Source organism: Nomascus leucogenys, chromosome 13, assembly GCF_006542625.1.
Source record: "Nomascus leucogenys isolate Asia chromosome 13, Asia_NLE_v1, whole genome shotgun sequence".
NCBI classification, from domain to species: Eukaryota; Metazoa; Chordata; class Mammalia; order Primates; family Hylobatidae; genus Nomascus; species Nomascus leucogenys.
This window is the reverse complement of record NC_044393.1, coordinates 3,991,255-4,010,610: the sequence shown is the minus strand read 5'-3', so window position 1 is coordinate 4,010,610 and position 19,356 is coordinate 3,991,255. Positions and strand designations below refer to the sequence as shown.

The 19,356-nt window shown below is 38.6% G+C and overlaps 1 long non-coding RNA gene across 1 annotated transcript in view; it reads left to right on the top strand.

Annotated features, from left to right (window-relative positions):
- Nucleotides 1-19,356, top strand: part of LOC105740679 — a 175,546-nt gene that overhangs the window by 16,063 nt on the left and 140,127 nt on the right. The gene's annotated exons all lie outside the window — the stretch shown is intronic.

Genomic DNA, 19,356 nt, shown 5'->3' with positions numbered 1-19,356 from the left:
TAATTCTTGTGTCATTTTTGCTGGCTGTGTTTTTCAAAGAATGTTTCCACTTTATGTGACTCGTTAAGTTTATCGACGAAACGTCATTCCTCCTGTTGTTCTTTTAATGTCCGTAGAATGTCTGGTAATATTGCCTCTTACAGTCTTCATAGTGGTGATTGATATGTTCCCCTTTTTTCTTATAAGTCTTAATAGAAGTTTGTAAATTTTATTAATCTTTTCACAGAACCAAACTTTGACCTTTGATTTTTCTCTATTGTTTCTTCGTTTTCTATTTCTTTGACTACCACTCATTTTAAAATCACTTGCTTTATTTAACTTCCTTCAGTTAAACGTGTTCTTTTTCTAGCTAATTAAGTTGAAAGCTCAGTTCACTGATTTTTAAACCTTCCTTTAAGTATATGTATACATATATAAAGATATAAGTTACTTCCGGACATCAATTCAGCAGCATCCTAAAATTTTGATATTTTATTATTTGTCTTGTTATTTGGTAGATCTAATTTCAATTTTTCCTTGTCATTTATTCTTTGATATACATTATTTAGAGGCATTTTAACAAATTTCAAACCATTTTAAGGTTTTCTAGAAATCATATTATTTTCTTAGGTTATACCATTTTAATTAGAGAACATACTCTGTGCGTTTCAATGTTTTGCATTTATAGGGACTTGTTTTTATGGCCCAGCATTGCTTTATCTTGTTGGCTGTTCAGTGGGTATTTAACTACTTAAGTTGATTGAGAATGTTGAGCAAATTTTTATAACCTTATAAATTTATTGTTTAGTTGTTCTAGTAATTACTGAGAGAGAAGTGGTAAAACCTCTAACTAATATTGTGGATTTGTCTGTTTCTCTCATTTCCCTGTCAATTTTTACGTAAGTTTTCACAATCTTGTTTTATTTATTTATTTTTTTGCCTAATATGTAGCACTGTTACATCTTCTTTATCAATTAACACTTAACATAATTATGAAATTTCCCTCATTGTCTTTATTACCACTTATATAGAAATTTTTTTCTGATATTAATGTAATTTTCTTATGTTTATTATTTGCCCAATATATGTTTATCCACACATTTACTTTTAACCTGTATGTCTACAGTTAAAGAATGTTTCTAGTAAATAGCATATAGTTGTATCTTGATTTTTTTTCCTTGAAACTGACAATCTCTACCTTTTACATGTTTAGTCTACTAACACTTAGTGTCGTAGTCAATAGAATTGTATTTCAGTCTGTTATTTTGTCATTTAAAAAGATGGTCCCATTTATTCTTTGTTCTCTTCCTTCTTTCCTATCTTCTTTTGGGTTAACTAAATATTTTTGTAGTATTCCATTTAATCTCCTTTTTTTTTTACAAAAAAGCAATTATTTTAACATTTAGTGGTTGTTCTATATGTCACAATATTTATCTTTAAATTATCAAACATCTTCAAATAATAATTTTCCATGTCATGAACAATGTGAATTTTTTTTTTTTTTTTTTTTTTTTTAGATTGAGTCTTGCTCTGTCACCAGGCTAGAGTACAGTGGCACGAAGTTGGCTCACTGCAATCTCTGCCTTCCAGGTTCAAGCAATTCTCCTGCCTCAGACTCCTGAGTAGCTGGGATTACAGGCACCCGCCACCACGTCCAGCAAATTTTTGTATTTTTAGTAGAGACGGGGTCTCACCACGATGGTGTCAATCTCCTGACCTCGTGATCTGCCTGCCTCAGCCTCCCAAAGTGTTGGGATTACAGATGTGAACCACCGTGCCCCACAATGTGAATATTTTATAGCCACATAACTGTATTTATTTCCTACACTACTCTGTCCTCTTAGTGTCATGTATTTTACCTCTGTGTATGTTATGCACCTGCAATACTTTTACTCATGCTTTAAGCAGCTCATAGTGTGGTATCATTTCTCATAATCCTAAACAAGGCCTGTTAGCATTTATTTTTTGGCAGCACATATCTGCTGGATGTGAATTATTTCAGCTTTTGTCTACATAAAAAAGTCTTTATATTTCTTAATTTTGAAGTATATTTTAACAGGATAGTATACTGTAGATTGGGAGGTTTTTTTTTCTCTTAGACTTTTAAAAATATTGTTTCATTGCTTTGGGCCACCACAGTTCTTATTGTGAAGTAGCTTACATTCTTTTTAGTGCTTCACTGTATGCAATATCTTTTCTTTCCCCTGTGGATGCTTTTAAGATGTCTTCTCTGTCTTTGATATCATCAGTTTGAGTATGTTATTCTTAGTTGCAGTTTTCTTTGTATCTATCTTGTTTGGGGTTTGCTGAGATTCTTGGATCTCTAGATTGATGTCTTTCATCTCTTTTTAGTAATTTCCAACAATGATTTCAAATATTTTTCTTCATTCTTTATTTCCAATTTTGGGGGACTCCAATCACACTTATATTAAATACTTCCTATTGACTCACAGTTGTCAGACATTCTCTAACATTTAAAAAAATTGCTCTTTTTGGAATATAAATTGTTCTATTACAAAGGCACATGCATATTATGTTCATTGTGGCACCATTCACAATAGCAAAGACATGGAATCAAATGAAATGCCCATCAATGGTATGCTGGTTAAAGAAAATGTCGTACATATACACCATGGAATACTATGCAGCCATAAAAAGATCAAGATTATGTCCTTTGCAGGAACATGGAGAGAGCTGGAGTCCATTTTCCTAAGTAAACTAACACAGGAACAGAAAACCAAAGACTGCAGGTTCTCACTTATAAGTGGGAGTTAAATGGTGAGGACACATGGATACATAGAGGGGAACAACACATACTGGAGCCTATTGAAGGGTGGAGGGTGGGAGGAGGGAGAGGATCCAGAAAAATAACTATTGGTACTCAGCTTAATACCTGGGTGATGAAATAATCTATACAACAAACCCCCATGATACAAGCTTACCTATACAACAAGCTTGTACATGTACCCCTGAACTTAAAATAAAAATTAAATTTAAAAAATTGCTTTTATTCTCTTTGTGTTGCAGATAGAATAACTTCTAATGTCGTCTCTTCAAGTTTCCAAATCCTTCTGATATCCAGTCTATAAAATTAATAAAATATTAATTTTTTGTATTATGTTATTCAATTATTGAATTTCCAATTGTTATTTAAGGGTTTGGATATTCTGCAAAATTTTTCTACCTATCTACTAGAACTTTAACACATTTTTCATAGTTATATTAAAGTCCTTGTCTATTAATTCAATGATTAGGTTATCTGTAGATTTACTTCTAATGACTGTTTTCTCTCTTGAAAATGGGTCACCTTTTCCCCCTTTCTATGTCTCATAATTTTTAATCCTATTCTAGATATTGCCTGCATGAAGACAGTAGATATTGAATAAATAATATTTACCCCTGGAAAGGTGGTGTGCTGCTTCTTTTGTCAGGACACAAGTGTTGGCAGTGGAGTAGATCCAATCTGCCTTAGAGCTGGGTCTAGGCTTTCATAAGACTCATCCCGGTAGGGAATTAATTCATTTAGGCTTGTTTCATTTTTACCTCTCTGGTGGGTCTTTAAAAACTGATTTTGTGGTCCATCTGTCTTGTTCTCATTGTTCATGTGGTATCAACTGTCTCTTGCAACTTTCTGCATTCTTGTGATAACAGATTTCTATTATCTTTGTTGCTATTATGATGTGATGATTTTACCAACTGCAACAACTATTTTAATCCATGTTAAGTCATTAAGCTGTAACAGAAATCATAGGCAGGGTGTGTTGCTCTATAAAAATTGAGGGGATGGGGCTATGAAAACTTGTGGGCTTGGAAGAGAACTGTGCTATTTCTTATTGAACAAAATAATGATTAATGGCAGGGATGGACTGTTGGAAACCAGCTGGTTTCCATACCTCCTTTAAAAGCAACACTCAACTTTAAGAAGCAATAGACTGGATAAAGAAAATGTGGTACATATACATCATGGAATACTATGCAGCCATAAAAAAGAACAATATCATGTCCTTTGCAGAAACATGGATAGAGCTGGGGGCCATTATTTATAGCAAATTAACACAGGAACAGAAAACTAAATACCGCATGTTCTCACTTATAAGTGGGAGCTAAATCATGAGAACACATGGACACATAGCGGGAAACAACACACACTAGGGCCTTTTAGAGGGTGGAGGGTAGGAGGAGAGGATCAGAAAAAAAACTAATGGGTACTAGGATTAATACCTGGGTGATGAAATAATCTGTACAACAAACCCCCATGACACAAGTTTACCTATGTAACAAACCTGCACTTATACCCCTGACCTTAAAATAAAAGTTAAAAAAACAACAACAACAACACAAAAAAACTTTAAGAAGCTGTATCTCTCACCCTGCATTCAACCTGAGTAGTCTGAGGGCAGTTGTAAGTCCACATGATAGTTCCCAAACTACAGTACATAAAATTTTAGTGTAACTGAGGCCCCAGGGAAAAGGGTCTGGGTCCTCCGTGGGGATATAAGGAGAATCTGATGGGAGATCTTTGCATGTGGTTATTAAATAAGAAGCTGGAATCCCAATGCAAATCATGTGCATTTTATAGGCACATGACAATAAATTGGGGGGTAACAGGAAGCTATTAGAGTTAGAGTTTTCTAAGACGTTCCAAGAGGTAAATAAAATCCACTCAAAAGCTGTTTATTGAACATCTACTACAGTTCAGATTCTGGGTTAGAACAGGTTAATATGAGATAATATTTCTTGAACCAACGTTTTCCCCAGGAACTCTGCTAAGCATTTCATGTGTATTATTTCAATTTATCTTTTTTTATTCTATATATATATATTATTATACTTTAAGTTCTAGGAGATCAATTTATCTTTATCACAACCCCATGAGAAGGTTACTGCCCTAATGCCTGTTTTATGGGCTTAGAAATGCACAGAGGGTAAATAACTTTCTGAAGCTTCCATGGCTAGCAGCATGTAATGGTGGTATAATTTGACCCTTGGCTAGCTGAAATCACAATTCTACTTTACAAATGAAGGAATCGAGGCATTGTCCATGACATCATGCACTTCACGGAAGCAGGTACTATCCATTAGACCATGCGCTTTCCGCACACAAAGATGGCATTTGTTCGGTTTTATTTCTCTGTCTCTTGTGCCCAGTATCGTATCTATACATAGTGGAGCCTCAATAAATATTTGAATGAAGAAATAGGTTAATTAGTGAATGCTAGGTGCTAAGAATAGTAGGATAAAGCAGTCATGCTTCTGCTCCCACTCCAAGCCAAAGTGGGCAAGGTGAGCAAGCAAATGAGCAGATTCCAAGGATCATGGAGGATTGACAGAAAGCTGGGCACTGTGTACTGTCCTTGTCACATCCTATTTACCCAATCGTCTCCTGCTTTGGACTCTGAACTTCTCGATGGTGTATCTGTATCCACTTATTTCATGCCCATCCTATTGTTTGACAGGGAACAAGATGCTTGATCAGCGGCTGTTGAGTAAGTGCCAAGTGGAGGAAGCAGGGGTGAACTTATTTCACCATGGGAGGAGGTTTCACAAAGGCAATGATATCTGAGCATAGTGTATTTTAGTATAATTCAAATGGGTTTCACCTACTGGTAAAGAAGAAGAGTTTTTGTCTAGACTGAGAAATCAGATCACAGCACTGGAGGACACAGAGTCTTAAAGAGAACAAGGGAGTGTGTCCAAGAGGAGACAAAGAAGGGGAAGGGAAAAAGGCAGAAAGGAAGGGAAGAAAGAAAGGGAAAGGGAGGAAGAGGAGGAGGAAATAGCAAAAGAGAAAGAGGAGGAGAAAGCGGAGGAGGAGAAGAACTGATGGAGGGAAGGAGAGAGAAAGAGAACCTTGATAGAGTGGTCATCTCTGAATGCCAATCCCTTGGACTTCTCAGTTATGAGTTCTTACATTCCCTGTTTTGACTGAGACTGGTTTGGGTTTTGTCCCAATTTAGCAACTGAAAGGATTTTAACTATAAATTGATTACTTTCTGTTGAGTGGCTGTATCTTAACCTATTTTTATATCTATTTAAAGTAAAAGTTGGCAAATTGTAACCAATGGGCCAAATCTGGGCCACTGTCTGCTTTTATACAGCCCACGAGCTGAGAATAAGAATAGTCATTGCATTTTAGAATGGTTGAAAGATGAAATAATGTGACATTCGTAAGGCATATGAAATTCAAATGTCAGTGTCTTAAATAAAGTTTTTTTGGAACACAGCCAAGCCATTCATTAATCTATCGTCTATAGCTACTTTATTCTCCTACACATGAGGCAGAATTGAGAAGCTGAACTGAGACTGGATGGCTCACAAAGCCTAAAATATTCACCATCTGCCCCTTTACAGAAAATGTTTGCCAATCCCTGACCTAAAGAATCTACTGCAGGGCCAGGCGCGGTGGCTCACGCTTGTAATCCCAGCACTTTGGGAGGCCGAGGCGGGTGGATCACGAGGTCAGGAGATCGAGACCACGGTGAAACCCCATCTCTACTGAAAATACAAAAAATTAGCCGGGCGTGGTGGCGGGCGCCTGTAGTCCCAGCTACTCGGAGAGGCTGAGGCAGGAGAATGGTGTGAACCCGGGAGGCGGAGCTTGCAGTGAGCCGTGATTGCGCCACTGCACTCCAGCCTGGGCGACAAAGCGAGACTCCGTCTCAAAAAAAAAAAGAATCTACTGCAGAAAGCATTGGCATTTAGTAGGGCCATTGAGAAGATGCCCTTTATTTAGGGATGATAAGGGGGCAGAAAGACCCATGTTCATTCAAGAATTGCCCCTTAAAGCCCTGACCTCACAGTCTCTCCCTCCCTCACCTTTCTTTGCCTCTCTCTGTTTGGGCACCAGCATGTTCCAGGCTCTGCAGTTGGGGGTGGGGGTGCGGGGAGGGGGGGAGCAGTCACGAGTGAAAATTGCACTTGACCGAAGGTCCAGAGACCATTTACTCACCACGCAATTCCTGGGAACTCACCCAACCCTTCTGACCTCCAGATAGTGAAGTGGGGTACTTAATGACACCCTTTTCCTAGGTTAACTGGGAAGATTAAGTGCATAATGATACATGTCTGTTACATGGAAATGGGCAGCAAATGCTTCCTCTCACTAATATTGTGAGAAGCAGTGAGATAAACTTTGGGAAAGCACTTCGTAAATGATAATGCACAGTTGAAGGGAAGTCAATATAATGTTATAGTAACGGCTACATGTGCAGTTAGGACCTAAATGACTTCGGAGTCACTACATTTTCCCCCCTTGGATTAAATAATTTTATATTGCAAACCTAATCGATGCCCTTGAAAAATTTAGAATAGTGCAAAAATATAAACAATGAAAAGTAAGACTCCACTATCCCTCACACATTCTTCCCAAGGGCAGATGAGGTTGTTATTTTTATACACTTCAGAAATGGTCTCTGCACATATCACTAGTGAATATTTGGGGTGCGTGTATGTATTTGTGTGTATGTGCCTATACCACCATCTCTTTTTCGTATCAATGACCATAACATAACCTGATCTTTACTTGACTGCATTTACTTAAAAAAATTATTACATTCACCAGGGATATGTTCAAGAATGTCTAAAGCAGTACTATTTGAAATAGCTAAAAACTGGAGAGGACCTAAATGTCTGTCAACATGAGGAGGAGTCAGCAAATTGTATATTTATACAATAGAATGTTATCCATTGATGAGAATGAACGAAGCACAACTGTACCCGACAAAGTGGGCAAATATCACAGACATCATCTTGATTAAAAGAGTCCAGAGGTGAAAGTGTAAATGGCCCCAGGACTTAGCTATGAGGTCACAAGTTAGGACGGTGGTCATCCTATGTAAGAGAGACCCTGGATGGGTGCCTACAATGTCCTGCTCCCTGGTGTTGTTGGCTGCCCAATGTGTAGACTTTGTGAAAATTCATCATCACATATGGTTTGTGCACATTTCTGTAAGCATGATTTTCTTCAGTAAAATTCATGCTAGAAATTTATAAAAGCATATCTTGGAAATCAATTTCAGAACATATGGGTTTGCCTCCTTCTCTTTCATAGCTGTAGACACCTTTATTGTACAGACGAATGGCGTTTTCCCTCAGACTCCCACCCTCTCATGCATACTTGTTTCTGGCTATTTGCTGTTGAATGCATTTTCCCAGATATTTTCTAATCACCCTTCTAAACAGAAGCAGGTTGTTATGAGCACAGACAGATGATACCTTGGTGCATGGAACCAATTCTGCCCTGCAGATGCCAAGAGGGAGCTCAACCTGTTCCAGGCCACCACACAGGTGTGTGGAGCCCTGACCCTTGGTGAATCAACAATGGCATCGTGTGGGCAGACATGCTGCCTGCACGGACGCATTGCTGCTAATGCGTATTCCCAAGGCATGGGTTGTTATTTGCATTTTCTCGTTGTCACGAGCACCCAATGTTCTGAATATTAATGAAACAATTTCCAGCCTCCTATGCAGGCTTAAAATATTCAGCATCAGACATACCGTTTTGTTCCCGTTTCAGCCAAGTTTAATTTCTCTTAACCAGCTTTGTTGTTGTAAAGTAAAATTAATGTATGATTTCAGTGTTTAAATCTCAATTCTCAGCAATTCACGACAGACTGCAAGTGAATATGATTTGTTCGTTAACACCTAATGGGTTGAAATAATTTATTGCACAAACATTTCCAGGAAAACGAAGCCACTTGAGCAAGAGCAAAGCAGGAAATGTTACTTGTTTATCTAGTAAACTACCCTAGGGTGAGTGAGTACATTAGCATTGCACAAACTTTGTGACTTATTTATCATCACTATTTATTATTAAAACTTTATCTGCTTCAACTTAGTGAATGGCTGCCTTGGGATACACCGCTTGCAGCAACAACAACAAAATAAAGTTTATGCAATTTGCATAATATTGTACAAAGAATATTAGCTTAGAACAATACGAATCCCTGGATCATTTGCACAGCCCTTTGGTGTTTAATGTTGGTAAATATTTAAATAACAGCAAGCCTGTATAATTATAAAGATTTCTCTTTCTAAGCTGCCCTGGATGTACAGCTGTTGTAAGTCACCACAATCATGCAATTTGACTGGGAGAATGTTCGGGATGACGAAGAAGCACTTGTTGCTTATGTTGGCAAAGATGATGGAGACAGAAGCACCTGTAGGAGAAGTCTGAGACAAGACGCTGAGGTCTTTGCTGTATTTCCTTCTTGATCATTTAGACAGTGTTGGTGTTTCACATGAACTGGGTGCTGCATAGAATAGGCATGCAGGAGATGGGTCTCTGCAATTCCAGCTCCTCTTTCATGAAAGGAGTTATTTGCCTATTAAGAAAAAGTATGATTCATACCCCTGGGCTTTTGCACATGCTGTTTTCTCTCTGGGTCATTCTCCCTGTGTGTCACCTGCTCACCTCCTAGTTGTGGCTCACTCATCCTTTTGGTCTCAGCGTAAACCCCTGCATTCTTTGTGACGCCCACTTGCCCTGGCTGGGTCTAGCTTGGTCTCCCTATTAAGCACCTTCTTGATGCTTTGCATTGCTCTCTCATAGCTGAGTTGCTCAAATGTCTTTTTTCTCCACTAGACTCTGAGCCCCATGAAGCAGGGGGATGTGTCTATGTTGGCCAGTGTGGCAAATGGTAAATCCTGATTTATAGTTTTGTTGAATTAAAAAATAAATAACTGATTGCCTATAGTAATCCATTTAAAGAAGTGTCTGCATAAGCCACCATCACAGGCTATGTAAACCTTTCATATTAGACACATTAAAAATGAATGCTGGCCAGGTGCGGTGGCTCACACCTGTAAACCCTGCACTTTGGGAGGCCGAGGCGGGTGGATCACCTGAGGTCAGGAGTTCAAGACCAGCCTGGCCAACATGGTGAAACCCTGTCTCTACTAAAAATACATAAAAATTAGCCTGGTGTGGTGGCATATGCCTGTAGTCCCAGCTACTTGGGAGGCTGAGGCATGAGAATTGCTTGAACCTGGGTTGCGGAGGTTGCAGTGAGCTGAGATCGCGCCACTGCTCTCCAGCCTGGGCGACAGAATGAGACTCCATCTGGAAAAAAAAAAAATAAGAATGCTATGCTAATATGCTAATGCCTTATGTTGGTGAGAGTCTGCAGATGTGGGAACTCTGAAATACTTCACAAGAACACTTTAGCTGCATGAGGCAAGTCTTAAAGAGATTATTTTATTTTTATTTTTGGCTCAGCAAATACGTTTGCGGGAATTTACCCTAAAGCAGTAATTTGGGAATGTGTGGACATAGTTGGGCCCAAGGATATTCATCACAATGTCATTTAAAATTGTGAGAAATTGTAAACAACTTAAATGGTCAACAGTAGAGAATTAGCTGAGAGAGTTGTAATTTATCTAGATGATAGAATACTATGAAGGTATTAAAATAATGATTTAGAAATACGTTAATGACATGGAAGAGGTTTATGATATACTCTGGGGTGAATAAAGGAAATATCAAGCCTTATGAAACTATGATTCCATTTTTTGAAATAACATTTATGTAGGCAAATGACTAGAAACACATATATTAAAATGTTAAGTCATTTTCTGTGATGTGGCATGATTTTGTTTTTAATGTGATTCTTTTTCAAAATCAAAAGCAAAATGAGACAAATAAACCTATGCATTGAGTTGTTGGTTTAACCCTCACAGAGGGACATCAAGTTAAGTTACTTGGCTGTATATCTTAATGGAATATATGTTAAGGATGTAAATAACATCAAAGAAATTTTATTTTATTTTCAGTAATTATATTGTTAATAATAACTTTGGTATTTTGTTTGGAAGCTACTTAAGTAAATTCTAGGAGAAATCAAATTATGTTAACATGAACAAGAAATAATATATTTAGCTTAAGAGAGAAAAATTTAAAAGAATTTAAATAAAAACCCTGCAACCTTAAATTTGAATCAAAAATATCAGCATAGATGCCCAATATACTTTCACTTAAAAGGTACATTTTCCACCTTTGTCAACTGAACAAGCCCTGAAAGAATTTAACTAGTAGCAATGGATGTATGGACAGTAGCATCTGCACTGTCACTGCTGAGCACCTATCCACTAAAACAAAGCAGGGATTCTTGGAGAAATAGCTGACTCCTGATCCGGGGCACGAAATATATGAGAAGATCCCAGATCATCTTACTCAACCCCAGGAAGCAAGAGAAAAGGTTGCTGGGTCTTCTCGGAGGACCCAGTAGCTGACCTAAATAGGCTCCTACCGGACAGAGGTCACACACTCGGGGGTTCAGTAAGAATAACAATGTGGAATGGAAACACATCATCTGTGTTCCCATCCATGTGTAAAACAGACAACAGACAACAATGGAGCAAGACACATCAACCGTGTCGAAATCCACAGGTAAAGCACAAAACTACCGTAGAAGCAGCAGCAAATCAACACCACCATGAAATGGATTGAAAGAATGACAGGGAACCAACTCACAATTTTGAAAACCAGCAAATAAAGAGAAAAAATTGAGCATTTTTCCTGCCTTAATTTTACAACTGTACCTCAGGATAACACAGTGGTTTATTTGGGAACGTTTCTTTTTATATTGAAGAGTTCCAGCTCAATAATAATGATGGATGATAGAATTAGAATATCATAACTTTTCAGCCTCAAAGGCAGTAATTGAACCATGCTGTAATCCCCAATGACTGTTGGCATCACAGAAAAGAGCAACAACCTGGTATTGTATCTCTAGATGAAAGTACATGATACCACTTAGGGGTTTTCTTGAAAAATATTGAAACTGAAGACCAGGGATAGAGCAATACGTTAAATGATACCACAGGGTTGTAATCAACAAATTTTAGAATGTGAGAGACCCTATGTCATCACTGACAAATAAATTGTGAAGCCATTAAAAAGAGAGGAGGAAGAAACTACAGACAGAGATTTAAGGGTCATATTAGGCAACTGCAAGGCGAGACCTTCTTTGGATCCTAACTTGAATAAGCCAACTACATATATATAAGCACATACACACTATATGTAAAATATATATATATATATACACTATATATATAAAATATACACTATATGCATATACTATATGTAAAATTTATATATACACACTATGTAAAAATATATACACAATTCTATGTATACACATACCATATATAAAAAATATATATACATACAACTGTATACACACACTGTATATATATACTATATATACACACACATATATATATACACTATAAAGTGAATGCTAATGCCTAGTGTTGAGAGTTTAGAGATGTTTTACACTATATAAAAATATATATACACACAACTATATGTATACACACACATATGTGCGATCAGGGAAATGTTGACTTTCCCTGGAGGTTGGTTATATAAAGATGTTGTTGTCATATGTTATGCTGATAATGGTATTGTGGCCATTTAAAAAATCTTATATTTTAGAGATACATGTGAATTATTTCCAGAAAAAAATAAGCTCACCAGAATGTGTGACAGAGGTAGCTTCTTTTGACTTTCACTAATTTTTTAGGTCCTTGAGACTGTTCTGTTTTGAAGACTCAAGATGAGATTTAATTATTTTCAGTGCTCAGAAATTTTCTTCTATAATTTTATTGATCTTTGCCACAACTCCATTTATTCTGTTTCTCATTTTGTAATTCCCTTGGGTAAATGAGGTAGCCTGGGCTGGTTCTATATTTCTCTTTTCCTTTTTCTCCAAATTCATCATTCAATCATAATAGAATTAATTGAATTAAATGAAGTTGATCCAAAGCAAGTTATATACCACATGGGATATGCCAACATCTAGATTTCACATCAGCCAGATATCACTACAACGGAAAGCTTGAAATATGAAAGAAAAAAATACAAAGATCCTTCTTATTTTGTAGGAAAGTGAAATTTAGGGAAAAAAACGAACAATCACCCTTTATTCTATAGAGAAGCGGTGAGAGCTGAGGGCTTCAGACACATTGGAAATAATATGAAGTATTTGAATCAATTATATGACGGCAACAAAGAATAATTCTATTTTCCTGGGTCTGCCACTAATTGCAGTATAATGTTCTCAGCACTTTCATCTGTCATTGCTGGGAAATATTAATGGGACACTTAAGACCAAGGCTTCAGCACAACTATTGGGTAATTAAGGTGCGAATCCCCATGCATACTTAATTGTATGATATGGGACCAGGCTAACTTTAGAGTGGGGGTGGTTTCAGAATGACAATACAGAGAAACACCTCCTTGGTTTCTATAACTCTAAGACATCAGATTACATTGAGTACATTGAAAAGAATTGCACTGAAATACCCCAGACTGTGTTTCTGTTCTAATTAGCTTATTTACAAAGTTCAGTTCATCTATTTTTCCAAAAAGACATTTCTCTGGACTGCTCTACAATTCTGTTTTAGTCTTCTAGTTACTGAAATCCAGCTCAAAACATTAGTTCGTTTTCCTTTTAAAAGGGAATGTATTGTCTCATATAATGGAAAAGCCAGAAGCCAGCATCCCAGGCATGGTGGATCCAGGTGCATAAATGGTGTCCTCAGGAATCAGTTCCTGTTCTCGTGTCTTTCCACCTGGTGATGAAGGTGGTCACCAGGAGTTTCAGGCTACGTCTTACCAGTTTAGCAACCCTGCTATAAAGAGTACTAAGGCTCTTGTTAGCCTAGTTGTGGTCACATTTGCAGCCCTAAACACATCACTTGGCCAGGGGGATGCTGTCCATTGGCCAAGCTTGGGTCCCAGGCCCACCTCTGAAGCCACAATATGGGTTCAACCTCCCATACGCCAAATGGCAGAGGGTAGTTCTTTGATGGAAACTTTGTCTCCACAACCTGGAAAAGGGGGAGTGGATGTTGGGCAGGCAGAAATCACAACAGACGTCTTTTGTGGAATTTTAAATAACTTTTGGAATATTAATCACTACTCTGTCTAGCCTGACCATTTCCAGGCTTGCTAAAGGAACAAATAGCAAGGCTGACTTGAAATGCTGGCAGAAGCTTTGCTGTTCTGTATTTGAGGGTAAAAGGAGGAGCAGTTTGAGGAGAATGTGGAATGTTGAGCTGTCCATCTGTCTTTAACGATGCAAAAGCAAGAATGGTCAGATATACATTTACTGATGGATCATTGACTTTTTAAAATTTCTATGAAAAAGCAACCTGTAATCCTTTGAGATTTTAGAAGTGATAAAATGAATCCCCTCTAGTCAACTACCCTAAGGGGAAATACAACAGACACTTATTTATTCTAGCTTTACATTAACAAAGGTTATGTAATAGAATAGCTTTCAAGAATGCAGTCTCTAGAATTTTCTGTTTGGTCTAAGAATGAATATTATACAGTCACAAACACATGGCCAGCCACCTGAGGAAAGGTAGCATCTAAATGACACTATTAGATAGGAAGTTCAAATAGTCAAGTGTTTAGTAAGGTGGGTATTCTGAAGTCTCATCAAACCTTAGCCCACATATATTGAGCACTGACTGTATACTGTATGATTTATTGTGCCTTGGGCATGCAGATATATTAATGACATGACCTCTGGTGTCTAATAGGGATGATCTGCTTATAACAGGTTATACATCAGATTAACTCAAAGAAAATGGAGAAGAGGGCTTGTAGTGAAATGTCAGGAATTTTATGTTTTTCAATAAATGGAGCTTCATTTCTAGACCTACTGATGGAATGAATAGAGTAAAATTCAATTTTAGGATTTTTGTTCCAAAAATCCTTACAGCTAAGAGGCGTAGATGTTAATCTCTGAAATGGGTGAGTTTGTTTTGTCTTAAATTGTGTGCTGCCAGGATATATGATGTCAGACAAAATAGATTCAGGCATTGATTTCCGGGTGAGTTTAATTGATTGCTATTTCTTTCTGCTTGACTAGAGACTGAGGTTTGCTGAAGTTTCTGCATGTCTAATATAATTTCCATTTGGTATTTGGCTTGCTTATGTAAACGAATACATATTCAATTGAGTTGAGAAAGACCAGACCATGGTTGTTCAAAACCCTGGGGATGTGGCTTATGCTTGTTAGCACTTAGTCTTCTCTGGTTTCTACACACAGTTTCATTGTGACACCAAGCTCCTTGTCAACTTTCACCACGAAATAAGTACAAAAATATTTACATGGGTGTAAAGACTGATGGTTGCCTTAACATCTATGGCCAGTGCAGGGAAATAACTCATTAGAAGGATTAGAAGACCTGGGCCAATTTAAAATTATTTATAAAGGCCAGATTCTAATGAGCATTCCACCTGCAGTGGGTGCTAGTAGATTAATGTAAGCAAGGCTTTTCTTCTTTTATTTACTTTCTCAAATCTCAGTGGGAGACATGTAGACTTGGGGCCTGTTGCTACCATCTCAAGTACAAACATTTCTTTATGTCTGTGGTGAAAGTGGGGATCTGTTTTTGGGTCATTTCAGCCCATCTCAACAAATGCAGGTATCCAAGTGTGTGTTTGCAAGATGAAGACAAGCTGCATTCCAGGAAGAAAGTTTTCAGGCAAATAGCTTCAGGACCAATCATCAGTTATATCAGGACAAACAGGACTTCTTCATGATTGAGGGATCCCGGGCTCTTGTCAATTCCCGAAGCTTCCAATACATTGAAAAATGAAGGAATCCTGAAATAGATTATAAAAATTGGATATATTTATAAGAAATGTATGCTTTTTACACAGTCAAGTGCAGTGACTAAATGCGTGATCTTACTTGAGGATATGTCTAGCAATTACTCCCTGGACATTTGGGAATATAAGGCCAATACCATGAAAGACAGAGGGCAGAGGAAGAGGGAAGCTGGATTTTAGGCTATGTCACTGAACCACTGAATGACTCCTCACCTGAAATCCTCAGGTAGATGTCCTACTGCTGTACTTCATAGTTGAGCCAATAAATTATTTTCTAAGTCAGGATGAGTTAGGTGCTGGCTTCTTGCAGCTGAAATCATCCTAGCTGATGTGGACCTGCTTCCGCCCAGTGTCTCCACCCTTTAACCACTCTTAGCACTCACACAATGCTGAGGCTGTCTTCATTTAATTGAAAGGTTAATTATAGGTGGAGGTCTGTTGTAGAATATGTGGTTATTTTGGTCTCTGTAACAGTAAACAGGTTTGACAGTCCCCTGACTGACTTGACTGGATGGATGGATTGTTGATATGACATAATTCTAGCTATTAGCTGTCAATCCTTTCATCCTTAAAGATGCTGTTTTCTCATTTCTTTACACTGGTTTGACAATTTATACAGCTTGAAATGCTTTCCTATGCATTATCTCATCTGATCATAAATCCACTCTTGGGGTTATAGAATAGACATTTTCTACTTTTTCAGTGGAGGAAGCTGAGGCAGCAGCCGCCCCAGGCCACCCCGCCAACATAAACATAGAATCCAGGGCTCCCCATGAAATGTGTGTGACCTCCCTGGCTCCACATGGATGAGCCAATCTAATCAGTGTCTGCATTGTTGGTCTGCATTAGGCTATAAGCGACTGAATACAGTGACTCAGACCAATCCAAGCAACAAGGATCTCCATGGTGCTATGTAACAAGAAATTCGGAGTCAGAATGGGGTCTAGGCGTGGATGTCAGGCTCTGGAGCCTTTATCTGCATTTTTCTGGGCTCCCATTGCCTTTGAGGAATTGGTGTCATCCTCCAGAGATGGCAAGGTGGCCACAGCTGATCCAGGCATTATTTGACTCAACAATGTCCAGGAGCAGGACCTTCTCTTCTCCTGTTCTTTATTGGAGCCTGGAAACCTTTTCCATAAGGACATGCAGCAGACATTTCCATTTTATCTGCACTGGGTCCATGCCCACTCCCCCATCAGTCATTGTAGGGGAAAGGAAGCCCATAATCCTCTTAGAATAACCTGCTGATGAGGATCAGCTGTTGGGTAGTGAACCACAGTAACCCCCACAGCATGGATCTAAAATACGCTGACCTAGAGTATGCAGCAGTTGAAGAAAATTGGTCTGGACATGGTGGATTGCTGCTGTCACAGCCCCTCATTTGTTCATGCGTCTCTGTGTCCTGGCATTTGTGTCGGTGTGGTCCCCTCTCACACTGACTGAGGACCTGGCCAGAGGACTTGTTTAGGTCAATGAGAAAAAATCAAATGTTACACAAAGGGCTTGTCTTCTGTTTGCTCTTGGGAACTGTTATGGACTGATTGCATCCCCACTAAAATTCATAGGTTGAAGCCCTAACCCCCAATGTGACTGTATTTGAATGTAAAGCCTTTAAGTAAGTAAGTAAAGTTAAATGAGCCCAGAAGGGTGGGGCCCTACTCTGATAGGACTGTGTTCTTATAAGAGGAGGGAGCCATACCAGAGACTACTTCCTCCCCACAGGCTCACGGAGGAAATGTCACGTGAGGACAGAACAAGAAGGCACCCGTCCACAAGCCTCACTGGAGAGGCCTCACTGGAAACCAGTCCTGCTGGCACCTTGATCTTAAATTTCCAGCCTTCAGAACTGTGAGAAAGTAAAGTTATAGTGTTTAAGGCCCCCGTAGTCGGTGGTATTCTGTTATGGCAGTTCTAGCAAACTCATACAAGAACTTTACAACCACCATCCCAAGAACAAGTCTGGGCAGGCCTGCTGGGTGATAAAAGACAGGACACCTAGGTACCTTCATGGCCTTGGCCTGCAGCCAGCCAGCCCGTAGGCAGGCATGTTAGTTCAATGACCACCAGCTGACCACAGATGAGTGAGTCTAGTGAGACCAGCAGAAGAGCTACCTACTTGAGCCCAGCCCAGGTTTCAGACACACATAATTAAAAGCCAAATAAATGCTTGTTTTAAGTCACTGAGTTGTGGGGAGGTTTGTTATTCAGCTATAGATAATCAACACCTGTAGGATACAGAGGTTTTCAGCCACATACTCCATTGAAACAACTTGAGTTGCATGTCCTTCTGTTGGTCTGATTCGGAATGCAATTTATTGACACTGTGGGTCAAAGCCATATCTACAGGGATCAAGTAGTCATGCAAATGAGCAAGGCAGGCTGCATAGAAAAAATCATCGAGCCCTTTTAGTTTGAGTTTTATTGTACATATTTGGATAAATATACAGATACAGAAGTAGCCACATACCATAGGAAAGCAACTGTCTAAGAGAGGTGCTGGATGACAACTGGTACACACAGTCTCAAGGATGGGGATTCAGTAGGGAGTGGTGGGGACTGTGGGGAACTGGAATGAGCATGTCACTAACAGGGATAGCCACTGTTCTGCTCCAGCCCTTGTTGCTATGTAGGCATGTGGGCCCAGTGTTTTGTTATGAGAATTTCCAATTTTTCAACAAATACCAGAAATCTGGATTTTTATGTAATGTTTTATATTTTTAAAACACTGATTCACTTGGAAGTAAAACACTGAACAGGCAAAATAAAACTCATTTTAGGCTAAACTGCCACTTTGTAATGTCTGCTCTGTACAAACTGGCTAATAGTAGAGTTAGAAGTCAGTAAACTACCCTGATGTCAAGTGGCTGGTTTGGCTGAGTTTTTACTTTCCTATTTGTTTGGGATTTGCATATTTATAGTATACAGATGCAAATGAAAGACTTTGCAGAAAAGTGGATTCCGAATCCAAAATATAATAGGAAATAAAACAATGAAAAAAATACAGTCTTTGATTGCAGGTCTTTCTGCCTCCAAGCTCAGAGAAAACAAACAAAATGCAAAAACCTAATATGGGTACACCCAGTCCGAAAACTTTTTCAAAATCAGAAAACAAATAAATGGGGGTTTGGACCTTTGCATTCCAAAATTATTCTCAGCCAGATGGTGAATTTCTTGAATGAAGTCAGGGACCAGATTTTATTTATTTTTGTATCCAGGGCAGCTGGAAGCATCGAATCAAGTTTAAGTGAATGAATGAATGAATGAATGAATATTTCACATGGATTTATAGGTAATTGACATATGGCCCATGTGTTGGGGAGTGGCCCTGTGTGCGTTACCACCATGCCGTTTGGAATCAGGAGACATGGCTTTTTTTCTGACCTGCTCTTCCATTTTAGCCACATTAGTTATGTAACCTCTGTGTGTCTCCATTTCTCATGTGCGAAGTGAGGATAATAAAAAATGCATACCTGTTAGTGCTGTAAAGATGCAATGAAACCTGCCTGTAACTATACTGCATGGCCTGACATGGAGCTCTTGTCCAGTAAATGTTTCTGAGGTTGATGCCTAGTTAGTTTTAAACAGTGGATTACCAGGGGAGTGGGCAGGAGAAGACACCTACTTAACTCCTCTTCAGGGACATGAATTTTGAGTCCAGCAGCCTGAGTTTGGACTAGCTTATGCCAACACATTCTTTCTATGGATTCTGTGAGAATCAGCTCAGGTCAGCTCTTGGGCAGAGG